The sequence below is a fragment of the Triplophysa dalaica genome, chromosome 13, assembly GCF_015846415.1.
Source record: "Triplophysa dalaica isolate WHDGS20190420 chromosome 13, ASM1584641v1, whole genome shotgun sequence".
Taxonomy (NCBI): domain Eukaryota; kingdom Metazoa; phylum Chordata; class Actinopteri; order Cypriniformes; family Nemacheilidae; genus Triplophysa; species Triplophysa dalaica.
Window position 1 is genome coordinate 20,063,951 of NC_079554.1, and position 27,970 is coordinate 20,091,920.

Here is a 27,970-nt window from a genome sequence, read left to right on the forward strand (position 1 = left end):
ATTCATGGTTTTTGTTTTCCTAGCAAATGTCCTTGCAATTTATAGAAGCTCTATACCAATCATTCTGTAGGGGTGGTGTGTGGGAGGTATGTACTGGTAAAGAGAAATTAAGAACAGAATTTACAGAATTTCCATTTACAAGAACAGAATGAATAGAAATATACGCCTTGAAATATGGAAGAAAAAGGGTGGAGTGCCTGTTCAGTTCATCATTTTAAAGGTTGTTAAAGAAAACATTATTTTTATTAGGGTTTTATTGCGTTTTTTCGTCATAGATTATTTTACCTAATGGATTCTACAGTCTGCATTTGATCTTATTTACGAAACAGTGACTTTATAACATCGTCAGAAATAGAATCTTTAGAAAATATGTATTCAGATGAGGGTCATATCTACAGCCAGCAATGCTTAGAAATATACCGTTAATGGGGAGTATCTCGTTTATCCAATTTACGGCAACAACGTGCAGGTTTAACAAATTGGAACACAGAGGTTTCTAAAACAGCATGTAAAAGACTGTCGACACATTTCTCAAAGGTGATCTGAAAATCTGACATTTTAATTTTTGAGTTCAGGAATAAAACAAATACTAAATAAACAAAAATGAAAAAGAACAAAAATGTCTAAAAACTAAGCAAATTAAACCATTCGTATGGTATTAGCACATTGTTTTATTTACTTTGAAACTCCTTTAGAACAACAGGTGGGATTAATAGATGGGATTTTTAGTTGTCACATGTATATTTTGTCTATGGTGTTAACATAATATAAGCAATACAACATTACACTTTTTTTATCCAATTTAAAATGTTTTGTTTATAACAATACCAATGAATTTAAACACCTATAATAATATAAAGCCATATTATTTAAACATGTCTTTTAAACATGTAAAAGCACAACCGGAAATCTTTGTGATTTCTTAAAGCCCAGAGCAAATTATTCTGTAGGTGTGAGGAAGATGCTGTTGTATAAATTAAACTCTACAGCTTTCCATTTACAAGAAAGGCATAAAAGATAATCTCTGGGTGGAGTGACTGTTCATTTCTGTCCACATTCCTTCACATCTACTGTATATCAATTTATAGTCTCAATATGAAGTATATTCAGTGTTTCTCTTTATGTTACTTTTATATCATTATTATATTACTTTTAATTACTTTATATTCAACTGTTTAGGGTTGTTACAGATTGGGGTTTGGACAGATTTATTTACAAAATAAACTAACTAAACCACAATCAGAAATGCTGTGGAAGGTCACGAGTCCAATCTTTTCATAACATTACCGGTTATGGAGGCAAAACAGAGTTTTTTAGGAATTACAGGTTCGACAAGTTTAAACACAATCATTTCTCCAAAATGCAAAAGGTTGTCTCATGAAGTTCATTCTGTTTTGTCATTTCTAAAGGGCATAATACAAAAGGTTTAACTGTACATGAGTTAGTCCATGTATTGTTCAGGAAGTTGTTGTCACTGACATTTAAATAATTTATAAACTTTTACATTTTTGACCTGGGGCGTATTACAGAAAGATTGTCTTCTCATGCTTGGTCAACCTGTCAAAAAACTAATTACGAAGTATTTCTGTGCTCGATACACTCCCCTTGTTCGTACAGGTTTCGGAAAGTCTTTTTCGAACATGAAAAATTGTTACGTAACAACTTTTCTTATTCCATTATTGGATGGCCAAAAATCCCGGCAAATGAAGGCAAATGCGTAACCCAGCAAGAGAAATAGCCCGCCCATACATCATCACCCAGCGACAGCGAAGAGAATGCCCACGCGTGAACCATAACCGTGTTTTACTTGTGTAGGAGTTATGGCCAGTGCTGCTGTGAAGGATTTTTCTGTTTTTATTATACCAATAATCTGCAAGAGCACAAAATAACTGTGTTTTTGACTGTGAGAGAAATAAATCGTTATTTAGCTTAAGTAAGACAGCAGTGGAGGCAGTTTGTTTTTCCCTGACAGCAACAGAGTTACGAAAATGTTTTTGTTTGTGAACGTCATTTCGAAGACTCTGGATTTTCAGGTCTGAGCCTCAGAATGACGGAGCGGTGCCAAGCAGACGATAAAATATCTATGTTTTGTTAGCAATCGGTGTCTCAGTGCATGTAATTTAAACCACAGGATAATTTTGACCAGTGTCATGATAGCAGTTAGCCATTTCAGAGTTTTAAAATAGAAAATAAAAAGCGTTACTTTCAATGATATTTTAATTTATATGAAATAATGGCTTTTTGAAATCTTACCAATGTATACTGGTATGGCACAGGATTTCAATTGTGTTGTTAACATTTACGTCAGGTTGACAAGCGACACATGCCCAATGTGAGCTTTATAGTTAATTGCCAAAAAACAAACAACTAACTTACTCTTCACCTATAGTTTGCACTACAGGTAGCAGTTGAAAGTTGTACAGGAGTTGATTATGGTGTGAATGTCGAGCAGTACTTAGAATGTTGTATATTAATGCCTAAAATATACTGTCAATATCAATTGAAATGTAGTATAGCAAAGTGGATATAGTGTCTGTTACAGTCGTCACTGTACTTATTTGTAGCCTATTAAAATGTGTTTTATCACAGGAACCATAGTACATTACAAAGTAGAAGAAGATACTGCTGAACAAAAGACTTCTCAAAGATGTGGGAAAACTGAGCCACCATCAACAAACTTCAGCTCTATAGGCATTCCACAGTGTCATTCTGAGATTGGCCCCGAAGGGTGTTGTTTTCCGTGTATTGGAATGCTATCCAGGTAATAGTTTATATTTCACTAGTCTGTAAAACAAACCATACAGAAGAATAATTATTGTCCAATTTGAATAAAATGCTCTTAAAAGTTGTTTAGTTTTACTATTGATCTTTCTAGACTCTATCTAGAGGGAATGCATTACAATTAAAATGCAGATCGTGAACAGGCAACGACCCTTGAGGGCACACTTGTCAACCAATAGTCAAGCCAAGTAAAATGGAGCCCACTTTTGGTATGTCCACATATGTCCACTTTATTATGAATATGTGTTTTTTCAGTGAAAGTTGTTTTATAAATGTTATAAAATATATTAAGAAATTTCAATGGTACAGAAATGAAAATGACCCCAAAGACCTTCAGAGCCGGTCCCGCCCGGCTTCCAAAGACTTTCAAATCCGCCCGGATTCCAGAGGCCTTCGAGCCGGCCCCGTCCGGCCGTCCAGAGACCTTCGAGCCGAGAGAGTGGTTGGTGCCTGAAGTATTCTTGTCCTTACTTTCTAAAAATTATTACAAGACATCATGTTACAGATGTTATTTGCAGTAACTCTGTCTCAACTATACAATGGCAGTGTAATTTTCAACATTTAATTTTATAGAGGCAGTGTAACAAACTGTATGGATCATGTATGTATGTTTAAACAGTAATAAATATATAAATATAATGACATACAGTGAATTGACAAAACACAGGGAACACAGGACATGATGGGATGGGAGGCCTCCAGGACGGTACGTCCAGCACGCGAGGCCTGGAGGGTGCGTGGTGTTTACATAATATAGGCTATGTGTAGCATAACACTTTTAATTTGAATTTAAATACATCCTCTGTAAAATGTATTGTTTATAGCAATACCAATGAATTTAAATACCTATAACATTATAAAGCCATATATATTTAAACATGTCTTTCAAACACGTAAAAGCAAATCTTTGTGATTTCTTAAAGCCCAAAAGATTCTGTAGGTGTGATGTGAGGAAGATTATCTTGTAGAGAAATGAAACTTGACTGCTTTCCATTTACAAGAACAGCATAATCTCTGGGTGGAAAATCTCTGGGTGGAGTGACTGTTCATTTCAATTTACACTCCTTCACATCTACTGTTTATCAATTTATATTGAGTAAACAGTGTTTCACTTTATGTTCCTTTTTTATATATCAGTATTTTATTTTATTATTATAATACTCTCAATTACTTTATATTCAATTATTTAAATTTGTTACAGATTAAGGAAAATTATTTTACTGTATTGCCCTAGCATGATTACTACAGCACAGACACACACACACTGACTGAGACACACTAGTCCAGATAAAATTGAGAAAACACTTTTTTGTTTGTTGTATTTATTTTGTTTTGTTCTAGTGTCAACAGACTCTACACAGATTATGTCACTAATGCATATATCTGATTGTTATAGAAGAGCAATCAGATTAGTATGGAGTCTACATATCTCAAAACTATAGGTACCGTGTTCAGATGACATTCAGAAATGACGTTCCGTCAAGTCTAAACTGACCAAACCACAATCGGCAATAGTGTGAAAGGTGTACGCGTCTGTCACCAGTCTAACATCTTGCATTACCGGTTATGCAGGAAAAACAGAAAAACAATCTGAATTTGATCATAGAAAGCCGAATGTCAGAGTTTGCTTAGAGGTGCGCAAATTTTTAATGGATCACAATCTTTGCATGGCTTCTAGACCAATTTTTTGAGTATAAATGAAAATCCAGGGCTGCTGGTTTCAGCAGGCTTTTGAGGCACTTTTTAGGCACTTATATTTGTGGCTTCAATGACTTTAACACATTGACACTTGAATAAATATGACATCATTGCCTTCATGTAAGGATGTACGACTACCGTAAGACATTATTTGATCAAGGATGCGTTTCCACTGTATGGTTGACATATTGATGTCTTAACTGTTAACTGCCGAATAAGGATTAGACGATTTATATATTTGTATCTGAGTGAAAATTTCAGTGAATTTCTTACATGTAAAAAGGAAGGTTAGGGTATGAAAAATCATGATATTCGTCTCATATATAAGGCTTCCAGGGTGAAATTTTAGATTCAATAAGGTTTGTTAAAGGCTTTACATTTTTATCTTAAATTGGAAAAATAGGCAAGCAAAATTCTAAACAAAAATGAAGAGATCATCATCTATCTGTGCCTTTAAAATATATTTTTGTTATTAAACGCAGCAAGTACTTTAAGGAATAAATAAATTATTTGTATTCTTTAAGAATTCAAAAATTATAATTTATGTATTAATTTCTTTGCTGTATTTTTCCTCCCTCTCATTTAACTTTAAATCTGTAAATGTCAATGTCGGTAACAACCGCCTCGCTGTACAATGATTAGAATATTTCATGAAAGCAAATGTATTGTACAGTGCAAACATTTTAAAAATGCATTATTGATCCCACTTACAGAAAAGAACCGACAAGACTGACATGTTCATGAGTCACCTTTGATTTATCAGAAGCGCTTGCGTCTTAACTTGTCAAACCTATACTTCAAGTTCTGCATGACCTATTGTTCAAATTGACATTTCTCATGTGATTTTCAACTGAACCCATCCCTTTGTTTTCCTGTATTCTAGATTTCTGACACGCAATTTGGCCTTTTGTTTTGCATTTGAGACCCATAGTAACTTTTCAAACAGAATGTCTATGTAGACAATGAATCTGTTGACATGAGAAGAAAACTCATTCACAGGCTGACACTTTAAAAATACCACACAGACAAATAGTAAAACACAGAAAGTGGAGACTAAAATACACATATGTGTAAATGTCTTTGTTTCTGTTCAGACGTTTTTGAGTTTCTCATTATATACTTGTTTCTACTGTAAAATCATTTAAATGATTGAAAGTAAATATAAAGTAATAAACATCAATGGCTTTTTACTCTATACTGAAACTGTTTCTGTCATTATAAAAAAGTGCCCTCCATACATTTTGGAGGAGTAAAGACAAAATTGCTCTCTTTGCTTTGGAGTCAAGAAATAGGATGAATCAAAGTTCCGAATGTCACATTTTCTCATGTACATGTTTGTCAACAACCTTTGATCTTTTTGTGTGTTGCAACCAAATGCAAGACCAATCCAAAATGATATACATATTATTAGCTTTTAATTTGTAACAATTAAAGCATTAGGATGCAATTGATCACTGAGAAACACTCTGTCCTACAGTTTATTGCATCAGAAATAAGGGGAAAGAAGTGTCATTTAAACTTTACAGAGCTTCTTAAGACTGGATTTCACAAACGAAGTAAAGTTTGTCTTCATCTGGTGGATCGTTCTTGCAAAATCAATGTAAAAATCTAGTGCGTTGTGTGTACAGAAATCAGTCCATTTCTTCAGGTCAGGACGCTGAAGAGAGATAGTAAACCCAATAAATTCGATGAAACACCACATGCAAAACATATACATGTTTAAATTTAAGACTTAATAAATCTGTATACAAATGTTTTTTCTGTTCTTGTTTAACACCTGAAATGTAAATTTTTTTAAATTAAACAACAACATGCCTGAACACTAACTCGAGTTGATTTCCTGTATAGTTTAATCTTTTTTATTATGACAAAAGAAATCAAAAAACAGAATGACCTTCATGATGAAAATAACTTTTCGTCAGATTCACGAGATATGATTGTGTTTAAACTTGTCGAACCTTTACTTTAATCTCTTCTGCGAGTTCTGGGATGCGTTTCCCGATAACGTTGTCTCTTAGCGCGCAACGAAGACTCTAAAGGTACACCTTAACTCAAGTTATACCTTTTCCAGGCGTGCTCCCCGAACTTTACCTTATGGGGTTACTTTCCTACGTCCTACGTTACCAGGTGCTGTCTTTGTCAAAGGTTCTCAAACTCTGGGTAGAAGGGTGACCCAAGCTGTTGCGGTGCACGCATTAAAAGTTTATTCCAGCAAAGCAACTAACAATTATATAGTTCATACGTTTATTGTGCTTGGACACTGGATGCGCAAGCAGCATATTTACTGCTCGAATTATTAAAACATTAAATATAATGAACATTATTAGTCGCACTTACAACATCAAGAGGAACAAGGAAAGATGCCATACAATAAGGTATTGTGATATTGAAATTAAACTCATTCATTCATGACAAGAAAATTTAAAAGTAAATGGGGTGAATGTGTGTTGTTTCCCTATTTTTTTATTTAAACGGTGATCGATTATATAGTCTACCTTTGATTATTCGTGTGTTTGGGAACCGCTTATTTATATTATCATACTTTAATGTTGCTAAAGTGTCATTATTTTATCATTCAAAGCACAGAACGCGGAACATATAATCAGAAGCTTTCGATAATTGTAGCCAGGTGTTCACGGATTAAATGCACTAAAATGCACCGTGGATGGCGCCGTCTTTGATTTAGCCAAAACATTTGCTGTATCGAAGTTTGACTAAACTTTATACCACAATCTTTCTCTTTAAATACACCCCAAATTATTTGGGTTTCCAGCTGATGCGGAGATACAATTATTTAAAAGCTAACAACCATCAATGTAAAGACAATTGAATTCCTTGCATCTGGTGTTTTTAACGTTAGCATTTTATTTGTATACTTAAAAAAGCTTTTTTTTCACAGTGCCCACACTAGGGTGAACTCACAACAGTGAAAAGAGAGCTCCACACCAACCTTCCGAACGTATGACTAACAGAAGTTATACTAACGTTTCGGGAAACACGATAAGATAAAGTTAAAGGTGTAACTTAATAACGACGTAGCGTTAAGAAGGTTTCGGGAAACGCAGCCATGATTTTTTTCCGTTTTTCCTACACAACTGGTAAAGCAAGATGTTAGACTCGTGACAGACGCCTACGCTTTTATATAACCATCAGATAACAGTGTTAGTGACATAAACTATTTTGAATCTGTTGACATGTCATAAAATCAAAATAAATATAACAGTAAAAAAATGTTTTCTGAACAAAATCATAATCTGGACTATACGTTTTTGCCCCATTTACAGTAACACCTTGTGTTCTGATTCATTCGATTACAATCTCTTATTCGGTGTGCGTTTTTGTACTTTAGTTATCATGCTGGCCAATACTGTAAACTGTAAAAACCTTAGACTATTGAATATGAAGTAATTTAAAGTAATGCAATAATAAAGTAAAATAGTGATATATAAAAGGAACATAAAGTGAATCACTGCATATTAAATTGACATACAGAAGATGTGAAGGAGTGTGGATGAAATGAACAGGCACTCCACCCAGAGATTTTCTTTTATGCTGTTTTTGTAAATGGAAAGCAGTAGAGTTTCATTTCTCTACAAGAATCTTCTTCACACCACACCTACAGAATCATTTGGGATTTTAGAAACCAGAAAGATTTTATTTTACATGTTTGAATGACATGTTTAAATAATATGGCTTTATATTAGGTATTTAAATTCATTTGGAATTTTTATAAACAAAACATTTTAGAAAGGATATATTTAAATTCAAGTTAAAAGTGTAATGCTATCTTACATTTTGTTAACACCACAGACAAAATCGAATATACACGTGACAACTAAATCTCCCAACTATTAATCCCACTTGTTGGCTTTGTGAATGTTGATACATTTTTGTGTGTGTCTATGTTGTATGTTTTAAATGTTCCAAAGGATTGTGTAGAGTTTCAATATAAGTAACAACAATGTACTAATAACAGACATGGAATACCTTTGTTTATTTTTTAGAGATTTTCATTTAGACTTTTCTTGTAAATGGAAAGAATTTAAGGTTTCATTTCTCTTTACTAGAACCTCCCACACACCATCCCTACAGAATGATTGGTTCAGAGCTTCTATAAATCTCAATTTATTTTTCTTTCTTTGGGGAGATAACTGCCGGAGTGATGGAACAACTTTATATGGTAGGGCTGTCTGTAATTATTTGTATTTTAAATGAGCTTTTTTATACTATTTATACTATATTTAAATAGCAGTAGCAATTTGAATTTCAATTTGCTAAAAATCTTTTTCTCATTTTTCTTATTCAGATAATGGATTGTTTTAAAAATATAGTGATGAGATTTTGGAGTAGATTAAATGGAGCTAATAAAAAGGACTCAAATTCGAATAGTAATAAAAATAATAATAAAAAGATTAATAGTAATAGTAATAATTATTATAATAATAGTAATAATAATTATTATTATAATAATTGTAATAATAATAATAAGTATACGATTTATGAAAATTGTAACGTAAATAATACCAGAAATCTGGGTTTCTATAATACATGCACAATCTTTTTATTATTATTATTATTATTAATTCTAATATGTAATACTTTTTTCTTTTACTTTTAAAAATTATTCAAATTTATTAATTAAACACTGCTATCTTTCTTTTGCTATTAATAAAAAATGAAATTGAACCTAAAATTCTACCAAAAAAAAAAAAAAAAAAAAATAATAATAATAATAATTTGACTGTGATGAAAGGCTCTAAACTACAGGGATGTGCAAAGTCGGTCCTGTCGTGTCTTGCGGATTTTAGCTTTAACTCTAATCAAAACAGCATGTCAGTTTCAAGTAATGCTAACTTGGACCTAAAATCTAAAGCAGGACACGCAGGACCGACGTTGCCCATCCCTGTGAATGACAATTCAGCTCACCACTGTATTTGCAAAACTGTCCATTCCCCGGCAGTTAAAGAGAGAGAGTACCTCACCCAAACAACATCTTGTAAGTTCTTCAAAATATTGCTTAAAGAAGATATTTTTAGATTTTTTTAAATGAACTATTGTTCTATATATTGTATACAAATAAAAAATCTAATTTTACATTCCAACTGTTACCTGCAGATGTACTGTACTGAACATGTGTTGGTCTAGAGAAGATGTTTCAAAGTGAGTTGCAGAAGTGATTTTGAAACGCATCTTGGACAAAAACATCAGATCTTTAAGGTTGTCACATGGCGATCACAGTCAAATAACTTTACATTTTTTCCTCAAGGTTTGAAAGAAATAAAAGCCAGTTAATCTGTATTATTTTATCTCTTTGTAGGAAATTTGTACCCTCTGCAACTTCCTCTCAACATCATCTGAAACATCCTTTATCTATACAGCAAGCATTATGGATCAAGCCCTCAGTGCAGTCAAGACTCTCTCTCCATAAAATAGAAAAACTTGTTTTTTGTTTTTTTGAGAATATTGTTTTCATTAAAAAGCAAAGAAACAATGTTTTGATGGTCAAGTCATTTTTGCATGCTGCTCATTTGCGAAAAGGAAAGCATTAATGCGAAAAGGAAAGTTTCTCATTCTGAAATCTATAAAACATTTGTAAGGCTTAAAGACTTCATACATTCTAAATTAGTTTTTTGGCTGTTATGTCTATTCACTTGAAAGCAACATATATTATTTTTTGTCTTATCATTGACAAAATTCACTCCGATTTACAAATGTTCTCCTCTTGGAGAACAAAAAAAATGTTGAATAGGGTTGCAGATTTACTTCTATTGCAGTAATAAATAGTCCATATCATGCTTAGCTTTGTCCCGATTACCAAAACAAAGTATCATCTTAAAATGCCCCATTCCTTCAATGCTTTGTTAGCTTACTTTTCTATATCAATAGCATACATGGAATCTGCGTTTGCTCTTTTCTTGCATTGTTTCTCACTGTTGTTCTTTTAAGTTGCTTCATTGGTGGATCATTTTATTCCAAAAATTATTCCATCATGTCTTACAAATAAAGTAACCACATGATGGCAATATATATCTGTTCAATGAGCCAGAGCCATGGAGCCACAAACACAAACTTTCAATGATTTTGTTATGGGATGCGTGGCAAGAACCCAATTGCAGGCAGAGATGGTGGATGAAGGGGTTAACAATATTTATTAAACACAAGACTACACAAACAGGCAAAATAAAACCCACAAGGGGGAAAACCAGACAGGATAAACAATAATTTTAAGAAGGACACTGACTAACTAAAACTAAGCAAACAAACACTTGAACAACACTAAAATAAACTAAACTAGACTTACTACACGGAGGGAACAGGACTTGGTTGTCAAGGGAACAGGATACAGCTACACGAACAGGATAATCTTAGACAGCAAACAGTGTACAGGTACAACTTACAAGCACAAGCAAGGTAACACTTACATCAAACAATGAATGCGCACCAGACAATGTAACATGAGGACTCTTTATAGGGAGAGATAACAAGAGGGAACAGGTGCAAGGGATTACACCCAAGGAAAGCTAATTAACACAAACTATGAAACAGGAGGGTAGGAACGATGACGAGACAAGAGAGAGAAGAAATCGTCTCTCTCCCACATGAAACATAGGATCCTGCATGATTCCACCTCGAGACCAAGAAATACCTGACAAGGTGAGGTGGAATCATGACAGAACCCCCGCCTTAAGGAGCAGCATCCTGATGCTCCTCAAAGGCACAACCAAGACAAGACAGACTGGGACACAGACAAGACCAAACAAAACATGGAAAACATGACTAGGGGCAGACAGGCAAGAACAATAAACGGGTTGGGGTGAGACAACAAAAACAACAGACATGGGAGGGGGGGTGGGGGCAAACAAGAATACACAGGGAGTCCAGATGGGGCAGGGCTGGGAGGGGAAGTCCTAGCCCTGGGGGACGCGCCAGAGCGCGGAGCCCCAGGGGGCTGGACAGGGCTGGACGCCGGCTGCTGGGCCGGCTGGACAGGGCTGGACGCCGGCTGCTGGGGAGAAATCGCGGCCAGGCTGGCCGCTCGGACCGTCACATCCCCACGGCACCCCCCCAAAAAATATTTGGGACTCGGGACCACCGGACTCGGGACCACCGGACTCGGGACCAGCCCCCTCTTCGGCTTCTTCCTCTTCGCTGCGGAGAAGAAATGGGAAAACTGCCCAGTTCTGACCCGGAGGAGTCGGACGGGGAGTCCCACGACTCCCTCCTTCCTCGACTGCCGAGCAGGTTTGCCGTAGGAGAGGCAGCTGTGGACGGAACGGAGCGTGTGGAGAGGCCCAGAATCCCGAGCTGTAGGAGCCCATCCTCTGGGATAGAGGCTAGGCCCGTGGAGACATCCGCTGGGGAGGATAACTTGGACCACTCACGATCCAATAAAAGTTCGAGCTGGTCCACGAATCCCAGCGGTTTCAACCGCCGCATCTCAGCGAGTCCTAAGAGTTCGTCAAGGCAGCTGTTAAAAATAACCTTGAGCTCGGTCTGATTGAACCTTGAGGAGCGGGCGGTCTCCAGAAAGTCCATGGCGAACTCTTTAAGGGGCGTCCCCCTCTGTTTAAGACAGAGCAAAACGTGGGCATGGTGGCTTCGGAACGCCACGCTCGACTCGGTCGTTGCTGACTACTGGGTTCTATGTGGCGCGTTCATTCTGTTATGGGATGCGTGGCAAGAACCCAATTGCAGGCAGAGAAGGTGGATGAAGGGGTTAACAATATTTATTAAACACAAGACTACACAAACAGGCAAAATAAAACTCACAAGGGGGAAAACAAGACAGGATAAACAATAATTTTAAGAGGGACACTGACTAACTGAAACTAAGCAAACAAACACTTGAACAACACTAACATAAACTAAACTAGACTTACTACACGGAGGGAACAAGACTTGGTTGACAAGGGAACAGGATACAGCTACACGAACAGGATAATCTTAGACAGCAAACAGCATACAGGTACAACTTACAAGCACAAGCAAGGTAACACTTACATCAAACAATGAACGCGCACCAGACAATGAAACATGAGAACTCTTTATAGGGAGAGATAACAAGAGGGAACAGGCGCAAGGGATTACACCCAAGGAAAGCTAATTAACACAAACTAGGAAACAGGAGGGTAGGAACGATGACGAGACAAGAGAGAGAAGAAATCGTCTCTCTCCCACATGAAACATAGGATCCTGTATGATTCCACCTCTAGACCAAGAAATACCTGACAAGGTGAGGTGGAATCATGACAGATTTAATATAATCAAAAACTAACATAATTTACAGATATGCTGTATATTGCCATCATGTGGTTAATTTTAAATATAATTATTTTGAAGTCATTGTACTTCACGTATCAACACCTACTACTAAGGACAAAACATTTTTAAAATTTATTATAGCTATTGTATATAGGCCTCCAGGGCAGCACACAGATTTTATTAAAGAATTCGGTGGGACTAGTACTTATCAGAACTAGTACTGGCCGCAGATAGAGTCCTTGTCGTTGGTGACTTTAACATCCATGTAGATAATGATGCAGATGCCTTGGGAATGGCTTTCAAAGACACTCTTAACTTTGGCCTACGGCTGCAAATCAAAACTCCTTGTTACAAATATGGTATAACGATTACTTCAGCTACCAAAGATGCGTTTCTCGATAATCTGCCTGAATTGTCTCAATTCTCTAGCATGAGTAAAAACGTTGAAGATCTTGACATTACTCCACCTTCTCGAAAACATAAGACACAGTTGCTCCTCTGCGTTTAAATAAGATTAAAAATGGCAGCCCAACACCGTGGTATAATGAACACACCCAGGCTATAAAGAAAGCGACCCGGAAAATGGAGCGGAGCTTTAAGATAACTAATTTAGAGTTATTTCGTTCAGCATGGAAGGATAGTACTCGAAAATACAGGAATGCCATACAAACGTCTAGATCCACCTACTTTTCATCACTTATAGAAGAAAACCATCACAACCCTAGGTTTCTATTTAACACAGTGGCTAAATTAACAAAAAAATAAGTTGTCAGCGACTTCAGATTCTGATTATCAGCATAAGAGTGATGAATTTATGAACTACTTCAATAGTAAAATTCAAGATAAGAATCCAAAAGAAGAAATTATAACAATGCAACCAGAAGTGAAACCCGCTGAACAAACTAACTACAGCACCCTTAAGGAGAAGTTGCAATTATTTTCTACCGTAGATCACAATAAACTGTCTAAAATCATTAGATCATCTAAATCAAAAAGATTTGAAAGAAATGCTCCTAGAAATTATAGCTCCTCTTCTTAGTATTATTAACTCATCTCTGACATTAGGAAATGTGCCTAAAGCATTTAACATGGCTGTTATAAGGCCCCTTGTCAAAAAAAAAAAACTCGACCCTAGAGAACTGGGGAATTTACAGGCCTATATCGAATTTACCTTTTATATCTAAAGTTCTGGAAAAAGTAGTTTCAACTCAATTATGATCCTTCCTCCTTCCAGTCTGGATTTCGAGCATGGGACAGTACAGAGACTGCTTTGATCAGAGTTACAAATGATCTGGTTTTTGCGTCTGACCGTGGCTGTATTTTGTTATTGATGCTGCTAGACCTTAGTGCTGCATTTGACACCATTGACCACAGCATTCTCCTACATAGACTTGAAAATTACGTTGGCATTAACAGAATAGCATTGAAATGGTGTAAGTCTTATTTATCCGACCGTTTTCAATTTGTAGCAATAAACAATGAGTTGTCCCGCAAATCGCAAGTCCAGTACGGTGCACCACAGGGCTCAGTCTTAGGGCCTCTGCTCTTCGCATTATACATGCTACCTCTAGGAGATATAATACAGCGACACAGAATTAGCTTTCACTGTTATGCTGATGAGACTCAACTTTATATTGCCTCGAAGCCTCATGAAACACAGCAGTTCCATCGAATAATGGAATGCATAGTCGATTTAAAAAACTGGATGAGTAACAATTTTTTACTACTGATCTCGGACAGAACAGAAGTGTTACTTACTGACCATGTCGCCAACACCTGTAAAATTGCATTTTTCCATCATAAGAATATATCTAAACTACGTCATATGCTGTCACTGTCAGATGCAGAGAAATGAATTCATGCATTCATGACATCAAGACTAGATTACTGTGATGCACTTTTAGTTGGTTGCCCTGCCGGCCTATTACTAAAACTCCAACTGGTTCAAAACGCGGCAGCTCGAGTTCTTACACGTACAAAAAAGTATGAGCATATTACCCCGGTTCTGTCAACCTTGCACTGGTTACCTATAAAGCATCGCATTAACTTTAAGATCTAGCTTATTACCTATAAAGCCCTACATGGTCTAGCGCCGCAGTATTTGAGTGAACTTCTATTGTATTAAAGTCCTCCACGTGCATTACGCTCTCAGACGTCCTGTCAGTTGGTAAAACCTAGAATTTCAAAATCAAGTGCAGGTGGTAGATAGTTTTCTTATCTAGCGCCTAAACTTTGGAATATTCTTCCCTGCACTGTCCGGGAGGCAGACACACTCTGTCAGTTTAAATCTAGACTAAAGACGCATCTTTTCAATCTTGCATACACTACACTTCAATAATATTAATCCTCAGAGGATTTAGGCTGCATTATTTAGATCAACCGGAACCAGGAACACATCCAACAACAAATGATGTACTTGTTGCATCAAAGAGTGCAGAACAGTACTCTACTCTCAGCCAGTCTAGTCTCTTTTGTCCAAGGTTCCCGCAGTATGCAGTTCATGCCCAGACCTGATGGCAGAGCTGAGAATGGGAAGCAGTGACCGGACAAGAGCTGAGATGATAGAGCTGGATAAAGGATGCGGCGACTTGACACAATTTCACTACAAAATTTAAAATGCTCTTATATTGTTAATCTTAATCTTAAATCTATAATTTACTTTATTCTTAAATTTATTTATTTTTTATTTAACCTTGTTGTGCAAGCACTGTTGAGCTTGTGCAGAGGCAGCAGCTTTTGTCAGATGGGAACTGGAATCCCCTGGTTGGGCCTGGGTTCTCCTCAGGGGTTTTTTCTCGATTGGAATTTTGGGTTCCTCGCCACCGTTTGCATACTGTTTTGCACTATTTGCCTAGCCATGGGGGCTGCGTTAGAATTCAGAAGTTAGACATAATTAATATTGCAAATAAGAATTAATTGTCAGTTTAATATTTGACCTGTGGTTCTCTCTCATTTATCTCAAATGTGTGCTTTCACTGTGCGTGTGTGCGAGTGTGTTTGGGTGTGTGCATAGGTATGTATGTATATTGTGTGTGTGGAGCATTTGTATGTCTGTCTTTTGTGTTTTCACCTTTTTCTTGTTTTTACAGGTGTATGACTTTAGTTGTTCTACTTGTAGTCAATGTGTCTCATTTAGAGCTGCTTTGTAACAGTGGCAATTTTAAAAAGCGCTATATAAATATAGTTGAGTGGAGTTACTCGAATGATTTATAAACTGTCTTCCTTATGGGGACCAAATAAAATGTCCCCACAAGGTCATATATAACTTCTATTACTGTGTTTTTAATGTGTTAGTTTAACCTTTCTACTCTTCTGCTCTCATGAATTCCGTATAACACCTGCTCTGCAATATAGTGTAATACTTACGCCAAAGTTTGATTATGCATGCATACATTACGCCTATTTTTACGTGCATGTCATACGTCAATTTAACGTGTGCGCATGTTAAACAGCAATTTGTCTCATTCATTAACCTGTCCCCAAACCCTAAACCTAATGTTAGGGTGTCAGGCTTTGCCTGTCGTTTTATTTTATTTTGGGTTTATTCTTATCCAGTTTGCTGTGTTTTGTCGTTTGCCTTTGTCTCACGTCTGGTAACCCATTAAGGCTCTTACTGCTGTTTATTTCCCTCATCTGCTCCTCATTTGTGTTCCCTCTATTTCAGCTCGTTTTGCCATTCTCTCCGTGTGGCGATGTAATTTGTTTGTACCATGTTTGCTCGTAGCGCTTGTAGTTACTTTTGATCTATCCTTTCGTAGGAACGAGGCATCCCGTGAGCTGGTTTGGACTTTATTTTCCCTTACAGCTCTCTTTTGGATCTCGTGTTCCTTTTGGATTTACGTTTGGATTATTCTCTCACGGAGTATCGACTAGCGGAGTTTTCCAGTTTTACGGTCTGGTGTGCCCTGGCCACATTCTCTCTCACGGAGGTTATAGCCGGCCGTGGTTCCTATGTTTCTTGTCAGGAGTGCCCTGCCGATTTATTGTTTGTTGCTGTGTAACCTTGTGCAAATAAACTGTATTATCCTCACCTGCATCTGTGTCCTTCTGAGAACCGTGACATAGGGTGCATGCATATTATAACCTCCACCCTAACCCTAAACCTAACAGTATTATTTTAATTAGTTTAGTGATTCCTCTCAATTCACGCAAAATCAAACTTTGGCATACGTATTACACGATATTTCACAGCAGGTGTTATACGAAATTCATGAGAGCGGGAGAGTAGTAAGGTTAAACTAACACATTACAAAAATTGTGCATCAGTCGCCGTTAAATGCAATGTAAGTTATTAACAGCAATGATTTGACATTAATTCAATCTGAACGAATTTGTTATTAGACGTCATTACTCCACCACTTGTATGGCGTCATCAACTAGATTGTTGAACCAACTTGGTTCAAACGATTGATCTTCGACAGAGTTACAATGGTTTCAGGAAACAGTTGCAACTACATAGTTAATTTCCCCAATGATCCATCGTACTATGGTGGTTAACCAGCAAGTTATGTTGTTGTTCAGGGCGCGCCACTGGTCATTACTGAGGCTGCCCCTTTAAGTGCACTTTGTGTTTATGATCTTGTTGTTTCTGTCCATAAGGTCACTTCCATGAAGCTGCCTTTTCTGTCTTCCCACATCAAGCCTAAACGGAAAATACATTTTAGAAATATGGAAAACATGGAATCTGACTAGTCTTCAACATCTCAATTTTGCAAAAATTTCATCAGTTACCGAATTGATGGAATTCTACAACAGAAATTTCAATGGCATCTTGGACCTACATGCACCCATAAAAGTTAGAACAATTACATTCTCTCGGACAGCTCCCTGGTTCACAAGTGATCTGCAGGGAATGAAGGCAGCTGGACCTGCCCAAGAGCGGCGGTATAAAGTGTCTGGTCTAACAGTTCACAGGCTGGCCTATCGGGACCATAAAAAAAGGACACTTGAAGTCCCTTTAAGAGGCACTCTCACAGTACTACTCTAACATCATTCAATGTAGTCCTGGAAACTCCAAACAGTTGTGCCCTCGATCCCTTTCCTACAGCTCTGGTGAAATCAAATATCTCTGCTATCAGCCCCTTGATCACTATGATAATAAACCAATCTCTTCAGTCTGGCCACGTACCATCTGCCCTAAAAACGGCTGATGATATACATTTGTATATGAAGGCTGATTCGCACCAGTCATCATCCTTGCTATCATCAGTATTAACAACTCCACCCAAACTCACTGCCTATCTGGAGGAGACAGGGACGTGGATGAAGCATAACTTTCTCCAGCTGAACATCTCAAAATCTGAAGCTATTCATATTGGCTCTCCTCATCAGACTAGAACATCAACCATTATCTGTATTACACTTTCCGGCCCTGACATTCCCCTATCACCGTTAGTTACCAACCTTGTTGTCAAGTTTGATCCTCATCTAACCTTAAAACATCCTTTTATAATCTTAGGTATATAGCCAGACTCTGCTCTACACTTACTCTGCATGATGCTGAGAAGCTTGTCCATCCTTTCTTCAGGTCCAGGTTGGACTACTGTAACTCACTTCTAATTGGGATCCCTAACAAAAGCATCCAGAAACTTGACTATATAGAATAGTCCTGCCAGGATCTTAATGAGAATGTGTAAATATGAGCATATCATGCCAGTTCTTTGGACTGTTCTGCATTGGATTCCTGTTACCGCCAGGATTGAGCACAAGATTTCCCTCCTCACGTATCGGTGCATTCAGAGAAATGCCCCCATCTCAAAGAACTTCTTACACTACAGACTTCAACTCGCTCCCTCCGCTCCAAAAATACTTATCGGCTGCTTTCCCCAAGGATAAATACTCGCACCATTGGAGACAGATCTTTCAGTAAAACGCATTGTTTATAACAATACCAATGAATTTAAATACCTTTAATATTATAAAGCCATATCTATTTAAACTTGTCTTTCAAACATGTAAAAGCAAATCTTTGTGATTTTTTTAAAGCCCAAAAGATTCTGTAGGTGTGATGTGAGGAAGATGCCCTTGTAGAGAAATGAAACTCTTCTGCTTTCCATTTACAAGAACAGTATAAAGTAAAATCTCTGGGCTGAGTGCCTGTTCATTTCTATTTACACTCCTTCACATCTACTGCAAATCAATTGATATGGAGTAGTGTTTCACTTAATGTTCCTTTTAAATATTACTGTTTTATTTTCTTATTATAATACTCTAAGTGACTTTCTATTTAATCGTTTAGGGTTCTTAAAGATTAAGGAAAATGATTTTACAGTATTGGCCTAGCATGATTACTAAAGTACCGAAACACACATACAATGACTGAGATATGCTAACCGAATGAATCAAAACACAAGGTTGTACTGTAAAATGTGCAAAGACATAGTCCCGATAAAAAATTTCAGAAAAAACTTTTTTGTTTGTTGTATTTATTTTGTATTGTTCTCATGTCAGCAGACTATACACAGTTTATGTCACTAACGCTTTTATCTGATGGTTATGTAAGAGCAATAAGATTAGTATGGAGTCTGCATCTCAAAACTATAGGTACCGTGTTCAGATGACATTCAAGTCTAAACTAACCAAACCATAATCGGCAATAGTGTGAAAGGTATAGGCGTCTGTCACCAGTCTAACATCTTGCATTACCGGTTATGCAGGACAAACAGAAAAAAAATCTGAATTTGATCATAGAAAGCTGAATGTCGGAGTTTGCTTACAGGTGCGCAAATTTTTATTAGATCACAATCGTTGCGTGGCATCTAGACCCATTTTTGCGTACTCAACGTTTATGAATGAAAACCCAGGGCTGCTGGTTTCAGAAGGCCTTTGAGGCACTTTGTAGGCACTTATTTTAATGACTTTAAAACATTGAGACTTGAATAAATATGACATCATTGACTTCATGTAAGGATGTACAACTACTGTCTTAAATTACTAGCTTTCCTATAGCTCAGTGGTAAGAGCATTGCATTAACAACGCAAGGTGGGTTCGATCCCAGGGGATTGCAAATACCTATGTTAAATATATAGAATATAGCAATGTCTGTTGCTTTGGATGAAAGTGTCTGCCAAATGCGTAAATGTCAATGTACTGTAAGACATTATTTGATCAAGGATGCATTTCCACTGCATGGTTGACATATTGATGTCTTAACTGTTAACAACTGAATCATGATAAGACGATTTTTATATTTATTTTTGAGGGAAAATTTCAGTGAATTGCTTACATGTAAAAAAGAAAGTTAGGGTATGAGAATTCATGATATCCGTCTCAGAAAATAAGGCTTCCAGGGTGAAATTTTCCATTTCAAGAAGGTTTGTTAAAGGGTTTGCATTTTTATCTTAAATTGGAAAAAGAGGAAAGCACAATTCTAAACAAAAATGAAGAGATCATCATCTATCTGTGGCTTTTAAATATATTTTTGTTATTAAAAGCAGCAAGTACATTAAAGAATAAATAAATTATTTGTATTATTCTTTAAGGAATTAATAAATTATGATTTATGTATTATTTTCTTTGCTGTATGTTTCCTCCCTCACATTTAACTTTAACTCTGTAAATGTCCATAACAACCGCCTCGCTGTACAATGATTTGAATATTTCATAAAAGCAGATTTAATGTACAGTGCAAACATTTTAAAAATGCATTATTGATCCCACTTACAGAAAAGAACCGACAAGACTGACAGGTTCATGAGTCACTTTTGTTTTATCAGAAGCGCTTGCGTCTTAACTTGTCAAACCTATACTTCAAGTTCTTCATGACCTTTTGTGCAAATTGACATTTCTCATGTGATTTTCAACTGAACCCATCCCTTTGTTTTCCTGTGTTCTAGATTTCTGACATGCAATTTTGCCTTTTGTTTTGCATTTGAGACCCATAGTAACTTTTCAAACAGAATGTCTATGTAGACAATGAAGAATCTGTTGACATGAGAAGAAAACTCATTCACAGGCTGACACTTTAAAAATACCACACAGACAAATAATAAAACACAGAAAGTGGAGACTAAAATACACATATGTGTAAATGTCTTTGCTCCTGTTTCTGTTCAGATGTTTTTGAGTTTCTCATACTTGTTTCTACTGTAAAATCATTTAAATGATTGAAAAGTAAATATAAAGTAATAAACATCAATGGCTTTTTACTCTATACTGAAACTGTTTCTGTCATTATAAAAAAGTGCCCTCCATACATTTTGGAGGAGTAAAGACAAAATTGCTCTCTTTGCTATGGAGTCAAGAAATAGGATGAATACGAATAAAAGTTCCGAATGTCACATTTTCTCATGTACATGTTTGTCAACAACCTTTGATCTTTTTGTGTGTTGCAACCAAATGCAAGACCAATACAAAATGATATACATATTATTAGCTTTTAATTTGTAACAATTAAAGCATTAGGATGCAATTGATCACTGAGAAACACTCTGTCCTACAGTTTATTGCATCAGAAATAAGGGGAAAGAAGTGTCATTTAAACTTTACAGAGCTTCTTAAGACTGGATTTCACAAACGAAGTAAAGTTTGTCTTCATCTGGTGGATCGTTCTTGCAAAATCAATGTAAAAATCTAGTGCGTTGTGTGTACAGAAATCAGTCCATTTCTTCAGGTCAGGACGCTGAAGAGAGATAGTAAAACCAATAAATTCGATGAAACGCCACATGCAAAACATATACATGTTTAAATTTAAGTCTTAATAAATCTGTATAAAAATGTTTTTTTTCTGTTCTTGTTTAACACCTGAAATATAAATGTTTATAAAATGTATAATAAATCTAAGTAACAACAACATGCCTGAACACTAACTCGAGTAGATTTCCTGTATAGTTTAATCTTTTTTATTATGACAAAAGAAATGAAAAAACAGAATGACCTTCATGAAGAAAATGACTTTTCGTCAGATTCACGAGATATGATTGTGTTTAAACTTGTCGAACCTTTACTTTAATCTCTTCTGCGAGTTCTGGGATGCGTTTCCCGATAACGTTGTCTCTTAGCGCGCAACGAAGACTCTAAAGATAAACCTTAACTCAAGTTATACCTTTTCCAGGCGTGCTCCCCGAACTTTACCTTATGGGGTTACTTTCCGTCCCACTTTACCAGGTGCTGTCTGTGGCGGTGGTGCTGAATGAAAGGATATCGATCGTTTGACAATCAATGATTCACTCTATAGAGGGACTTCTTCACTTCGTTGTGTGAGGCCTTCTTTATAAAATAAGTATTTTAGAAATATTTGAAGTTGCATCTATTAGAACAAAAATAAATCAGACATGAATATTGTTTAATTGTGAAATAAGTGTGCAACCCGTAATCTCATTCCCAAATGTATCAACCCGATATACTAACAGACAGTGCGATCATTTATATCAAAGGTTCTCAAACTCTGGGTAGAAGGGTTACCCAAACTGTTGCGGTGCACGCATTAAAAGTTTATTCCAGCAAAGCAACTAACAATTATATAGTTCATACGTTTATTGTGCTTGGACACTGGATGCGCAAGCAGCATATCTACTGCTCGAATTATTAAAACATTAAATATAATGAACATTATTAGTCGCACTTACAACATCAAGAGGAACAAGGAAAGTATGCCATACAATTAGGTATTGTGATATTGAAATTAAACTCATTCATTCATGACAAGGAAATTAAAAAGTAAATGGGGTGAATGTGTGTTGTTTCCCTATTTTTTAATTTAAACGGTGATCCATTATATAGTCTACCTTTATTAGTGTGTTTGGGAACCGCTTATTTATATTGTCATACTTTAATGTTGCTAAAGTGTCATTATTTTATCATTCAAAGCACAGAACGCGGAACATATAATCAGAAGCTTTCGATAATTGTAGCCAGGTGTTCACGGATTAAATGCACTAAAATGCACCGTGGATGGCGCCGTCTTTGATTTAGCCAAAACATTTGCTGTATCGAAGTTTGACTAAACTTTATACCACAATCTTTCTCTTTAAATACACTCCAAATTATTTGGGTTGCCAGCTGATGCGGAGATACAATTATTTAAAAGCTAACAACCATCAATGTAAAGACAATTGAATTCCTTGCATCTGGTGTTTTTAACGTTAGCATTTTATTTGTATACTTAAAAAAGCTTTTTTTTCACAGTGCCCACACTAGGGTGAACTCACAACAGTGAAAAGGTAGCTAGCGCTCCAGACCAACCTTCCGAACGTATGACTAACAGAAGTTATACTAACGTTTCGGGAAACACGATAAGATAAAGTTAAAGGTGTAACTTAAGAACGACGTAGCGTTAAGAAGGTTTCGGGAAACGCAGCCATGATTTTTTTCCGTTTTTCCTGCACAACTGGTAAAGCAAGATGTTAGACTCGTGACAGACACCTACGCTTTTATATAACCATCAGATAACAGTGTTAGTGACATAAACTGTTTTGAATCTGTTGACATGTCATAAAATCAAAATAAATATAACAGTAAAAAAATGTTTTCTGAAAAAAATCATAATCTGGACTATACGTTTTTGCCCCATTTACAGTAACACCTTGTGTTCTGATTCATTCGATTACAATCTCTTATTCGGTGTGCGTTTTTGTACTTTAATTATCATGCTGGCCAATACTGTAAAATTTCCTTAAACTGTAAAAACCTTAGACGATTGAATATGAAGTAATTTAAACTAATGCAATAATAAAGTAAAATAGTGATATATAAAAGGAACATAAAGTGAATCACTGCATATTAAATTGACATACAGAAGATGTGAAGGAGTGTGGATGAAATGAACAGGCACTCCACCCAGAGATTTTCTTTTATGCTGTTTTTGTAAATGGAAAGCTGTAGAGTTTCATTTCTCTACAAGAATCTTCTTCACACCACACCTACAGAATCATTTGGGATTTTAGAAATCAGAAAGATTTTGTTTTACATGTTTGAAAGACATGTTTAAATAATATGGCTTTATATTATCATAGATATTTAAATTAATTTGGTATTTTTATAAACAAAACATTTTAAAAAGGATGTTTTTAAATTCAAGTTAAAAGTGTTTGCTATATATATTACATTATGTAACCATCACAGAAAAAAATCGAATAAACACGTGACAACTAAATCTCCCAACTATTAATCCCACTTGTTTGCTTTGTGAATGTTGATACAGTTGTGTGTGTTTGCCTTTGTGGTATGTTTCTAAATGTTCCAAAGGATTGTGCAGAGTTTCAATATAAGTAGCAACAATGTACTAATAACAGACATGGATTAATTGTTTTGACATTTTTGTTTATTTTTCATTTTTGTTTATTTAGTATTTGTTTCATTCCAGAACTCATGAATTAAAATGCTAGATTTTCAGGTCACCATTTTAAGCAATGTGGCAGCTTTTGTTACATGCTCTTTAACAAACGCCGGTGTTCCAACTTGTTAAAACCTGCACGTTGTTCCCGTGAGTGAGATAAGCGAAACACTCCCCATCTCCTGTTTATATCTAAGCATTGCTGGTTGTATATATGACAGATTGCGACTTTCATCTGAACACATAGTTTTTAAAGATTCTATTTCAGACAGTGTTACAAAGTCACTTTTTTGGTAACCGTGATCATATGCAGACTGTATCGTATGGTTACCATTATGCAAAGAATCTATGACAATAAAAGACCCCCTTTATCCAACAGTTATATGTTTGTGATATTGGGCAATAATGTAAAATAATTTTCTTTGGCAACATTTAAAATGATTAATTGAACAGGCATCCCACCTGGTTACTTAATTTAGAGGCAGAGATTTTCATTTATACTGTTCTTGTAAATGGAAAGAATTTACGGTTTCATTTCTCTTTACTAGTACCTCCCACACACCACCCCTACAGAATGATTGGTTCAGAGCTTCTATAAATCTCACTTTTTTCTTTCTTTCACTCGGTGAATTAACTGCCGCGGTAAGATGGAACAACTTTATAAGGTAAGGCTGTCTGTAATTATTTGTATTTTAAATGAGCTCTTTAATACAAATTCCATCACAGAGTTTAAAGTGTGATCTGTAAATAATTCAATAGCAGTAGTAATTTAAATTTAAATTTGCTAAAAATATTTTTCTTATTTTTCTTCTTCAGATAATGGATTTTACAAATAAAGTGGTGACATTTCTGAAATCATTAAATGGAGCTAATAAAAAGGACTCCAATTCGAGTAATAATAATAATAATAATAAAAATAGTAATAGTAATAGTAATAAAAAATATAATAATAATAATAATAATAATAATAGTCAAGATTATAATAATAATATTAATAATAGTTATAATCATACGACTTATAATAATTGCCTCGTAATAAACTTTGCTGGTTTCTATAATATATGTAAAATCATGATATTTTTTATTATTATTATTATATTTTATTATGTACGACAATTTTAGTACTTATAATTTTAGTAGTGTTTTTTATACTTTAATTTTTTTCCAATTTATTAATTTAACATTGCTATCTTTCTATTGCTATTTTACTATTGCTATTAATAATAAATGAAACTGTACCAAAAAAAAAAAAAAAGGATAAAAATGAATTCATCATTGATTAATTTGACTGTGATTAAAGGCTCTAAACTACAGGGATTTGCAAAGTCGGTCCTGTCGTGTCTTGCGGATTTTAGCTTTAACTCTAATCAAAACAGCATGTCAGTTTCAAGTAATGCTAACTTGGACCTAAAATCTAGAGCAGGACACGCAGGACCGACGTTGCCCATCCCTGTGAATGACAATTCAGCTCACCTCTGTATTTGTAAAACTGTCCATTGCCCGGCAGTTAAAGAGAGAGAGTACCTCACCCAAACAACATCTTGTAAGTTCTTCAAAATATTTGTTAAAGAAGATATTTTTAGATGTTTTTACATGAACTATTGTTCAATATATATTGTATACAGATAAAAAATCTAATTTTACATTTCAACTGTTACCTGCAGATGTACTGTACTGAACATGTGTTGGTCTAGAGAAGATGTTTCGAAGTGAGTTGCAGAAGTGATTTTGAAACGGATCTTGGACAAAAACATCAGTTCTTTAAGGTTGTTACATGGTGATCACAGTCAAATAACTTTGCATTTTTTCCTTAGGTTTTAAATAAATAAAAGCCAGTTAATCTGTATTATTTTATCTCTTTGTAGGAAATTTGTACCCTCTGCAACTTCCTCTCAACATCATCTGAAACATCCTTTATCTACAGCAAGCATTATGGATCAAGCCCTCAGTGCAGTCAAGACTCTCTCTCCATAAAATAGAAAAACTTGTTTTTTGTTTATTGTTTATTGAATATTGTTTTCATTAAAAAGCAAAGAAACAATGTTTTGATGGTTAAGTCATTATTGCATGCTGCTCATTTCCGAAAAGGAAAGCATTAAAAAGTGTCTCATTCTGAAATATATAAAACATTTGTAAGGCTTAAAGACTTCATACATTCTAAATTAGTTTTTTGGCTGTTATGTCTATTCACTTGAAAGCAACATATATTATTTTTGTCTTATCATTGACAAAATTTACTCAGATTTACAAATGTTCTCCTCTTGGAAAACAAAAAAATATTGAATCGGGTTGCAGATTTACTTCTATTGCAGTGATAAATAGTCCATATCATGCTTAGCTTTGTCCCGCTTACCAAAAAAAAGTATCATCTTAAAATGGCCCATTCCTTCAATGCTTTGTTAGCTTACTTTTCTATATCAATAGCATACATGGAATCTGCGTTTGCTCTTTACTTGCATTGTTTCTTACTGTTGTTCTTTTAAGCTTCATTGGTGGATCATCTTATACCAAAAATTATTCCATCATGTCTTACAAATAAAGTAACCACATGATGGCAATATATATCTGTTCAATGATCCAGAGCCATGGAGCCACAAACAGAAACTTTCTATGATTTAATATAATCAAAAACTAACATAATTTACAGATATATATTGCCATCATGTGGTTAATTTTAAATATAATTATTTTGAAGTCATGGTACTTCACGTATCAACACCTAATACTAAGGACAATTTTTTTATTTATTTATTCTAGCTATTGTATATAGGCCTCCAGGGCAGCACACAGATTTTATTAAAGAATTTGGTGGGACTAGTACTTATCAGAACTAGTACTGGCCGCAGATAGAGTCCTTGTCGTTGGTGACTTTAACATCCATGTAGATAATGATGCAGATGCCTTGGGAATGGCTTTCGAAGACACTCTTAACTTTGGCCTACGGCTGCAAATCAAAACTCCTTGCTACAAATATGGTAGAACGATTACTTCAGCTACCAAAGATGCGTTTCTCGATAATCTGCCTGAATTGTCTCAATTCTCTAGCATGAGTAAAAACGTTGAAGATCTTGACATTACTCCACCTTCTCGAAAACGTCAGACACAGTTGCTCCTCTGCGTTTAAATAAGATTAAAAATGGCAGCCCAACACCGTGGTATAATAAACACACCCAGGCTATAAAGAAAGCGACCCGGAAAATGGAGCGGAGCTTTAAGATAACTAATTTAGAGTTATTTCGTACAGCAAGGAAGGATAATACTCGAAAATACAGGAATGCCATAAAAACGTCTAGATCCACCTTCTTTTCATCACTTATAGAAGAAAACCATCACAACCCTAGGTTTCTATTTAACACAGTGGCTAAATTAACTGTTACTTCAGATTCTGATTATCAGCATAACAATGATGAATTTATGAACTACTTCACTAGTAAAATCCAAGATAAGAATCCAAAAGAAAAAATTATAACAATGCAACCAGAAGTGAAACCCGCTGAACAAACTAACTACAGCACCCTTAAGGAGAAATTGCAATTATTTTCTACCGTAGATCACGATAAACTGTCTAAAATCATTAGATCATCTAAATCAAAACGATTTGAAAGAAATGCTCCTAGAAATTATAGATCATCTTCTTAGTATTATTAACTCATCTCTGACAAGGACATGTGCCTAAAGCATTTAACGTGGCTGTTATAAGGCCCCTTGTCAAAAAAAAAAAACTCGACCCAAGAGAACTGGGGAATTTACAGGCCTATATCGAATTTACCTTTTATATCTAAAGTTCTGGAAAAAGTAGCTTCAACTCAATCATGCTCCTTCCTCTTTCCAGTCTGGATTTCGAGTATGGGACAGTACAGAGACTGCTTTGATCAGAGTTACAAATGATCTGCTTTTTGCGTCTGACCGTGTCTGTATTTTGTTATTGGTGCTGCTAGACCTTAGTGCTGCATTTG

The 27,970-nt window shown here is 35.6% G+C and overlaps 2 long non-coding RNA genes across 2 annotated transcripts; both read left to right on the plus strand.

Annotated features, from left to right (window-relative positions):
* The first annotated feature begins 8,644 nt into the window (after positions 1-8,644).
* Positions 8,645-9,972, plus strand: LOC130434757 (uncharacterized). Its single transcript, XR_008908714.1, has 4 exons — positions 8,645-8,659; positions 8,786-9,475; positions 9,595-9,696; positions 9,797-9,972. It is a non-coding gene; the product is annotated as an uncharacterized LOC130434757 (long non-coding RNA).
* A 14,678-nt stretch (positions 9,973-24,650) lies between these two features.
* LOC130434756 (uncharacterized) lies at positions 24,651-26,055 on the plus strand. The gene is made up of 4 exons (XR_008908713.1): positions 24,651-24,679; positions 24,831-25,557; positions 25,679-25,780; positions 25,880-26,055. It is a non-coding gene; the product is annotated as an uncharacterized LOC130434756 (long non-coding RNA).
* Positions 26,056-27,970: the final 1,915 nt, after the last annotated feature.